Raw genomic sequence first — 1409 nt, 5'->3', positions numbered from 1 at the left:
CGTCCCCCCTCCCGGAGGCCCCGTGGTTCGCTTTTCTTCCTGTCTGCTACCCCAGCAGCGCTGCAGCGCGGGGGCTGGCTGGGCGGTGCACGGCGCTGCCGGCGCGCAGGCCCGGCGGTGCATGGCCCCGGCGGTGCACAGCTCCGGCGGTGCACGGCCCCGGCGATGCACGGCTCCGGCGATGCACGGCCCCGGCGATGCACGGCTCCGGCAGTGCACAGCTCCGGTGGCGCACAGCCCCGCCGGTGCACGGTGCGCGCCGTGAGGGCTGACTGGCGATGCACAGCGTGGACCTCAAGTTTGTGAGCCACGCAATAGCCTCAGCTCCTGCAGGGCAAAGACCTCCCGCTTGCGGGGTTCTTCACCCCCGCGCTGGTGTTGACGCGCTCTGCCCTTGCTGGGACAGCAGCACGGCTGCGTGCAGATCCCGAGCCTGCCGCAAMGGGGTTCCCTGCTCTCGCCCCACACGATGAGCCGCCTGGGCCTCCGGCTGGCATGGACGGGTTTGTCAGCAGGGCTCGGCCAGGCCTGCGCCCGGCGACCGGAGCGGTGGCCGCAGATGGGGCTGCTGGCAGCAGCGGGTGTCTCCGCTGGGGCTGGGCACAGCGTCCGTCTGAAGGTCACACTGCCTCCTCGCTCAGCAACTACAGTGGCATAAATTTCTACTGTCTCAGCTAGGTTTTTAATTATTTTTTTTATAAAACCACTTTCCAGCTGCCTTTGAATTATAAATGAAATACTAAGCTTTATTGTCATGGTGATTTTGGTGGCTGGCTCCTCTCCTCCCTGCACACGGAGACCAGTACCCAGGCTGACACAGACCGACCTGTTTGGAGTTAATCGGTCCTTCTCCTCCCTGAGGCAGTCTCCAGCCCTGTAAACCCCCCGTCTCCCCGCTGGCGGTGGAGCTGCCGGGCCCCGAGCAAGGACACGGCGAGAGACATCCTCTGCAGCCGGTTGCCCGTGGGGCTGGACCCAGCCGGGCCCCTCGGGCCAAGCTGTCCCCTTTTTCCAGCCAGGCTTTGCTCCTTCCTCCTGGCCGCTGTGGGGATGCTCGGGAGCAGCAGGCTCCGCTCGCCCGCCATTCCCGCGCTCGCTGCTCAACCCCAGCCATCCAGTGCAGTTTCCTTATCTCACCCCGGCAGCTCCGTATTCAATTTCTCCTCCTGATAAAAGGAGCGGGAGCCCGCCAGGTGTGGGGAGCCAGCCAGCCGCCCCACTCGCCGCTTTGCAGAGGGTTTCTGTCCCGGTGCCCCTGGGGAAGTTCRAGGGAGCCCAGCCGGGCTGGCAGGGACAGGGACCAGTCCTGGTGGGGCAGAGCGCTGCTGTGTGTTTCTGCCACCGTCGCCTCTGCCGAGCGCGGGGAGCCGGAAGGAGATGCCGTTTCCGGAGGCAGAGAGGGCTCCGGG

This window comes from Rhea americana, unplaced genomic scaffold (assembly GCF_003343005.1).
Source record: "Rhea americana isolate MKP2758 unplaced genomic scaffold, rheAme1 scaffold_204, whole genome shotgun sequence".
Lineage (NCBI taxonomy): Eukaryota > Metazoa > Chordata > Aves > Rheiformes > Rheidae > Rhea > Rhea americana.
Note: the sequence above shows the minus strand (reverse complement) of the source record.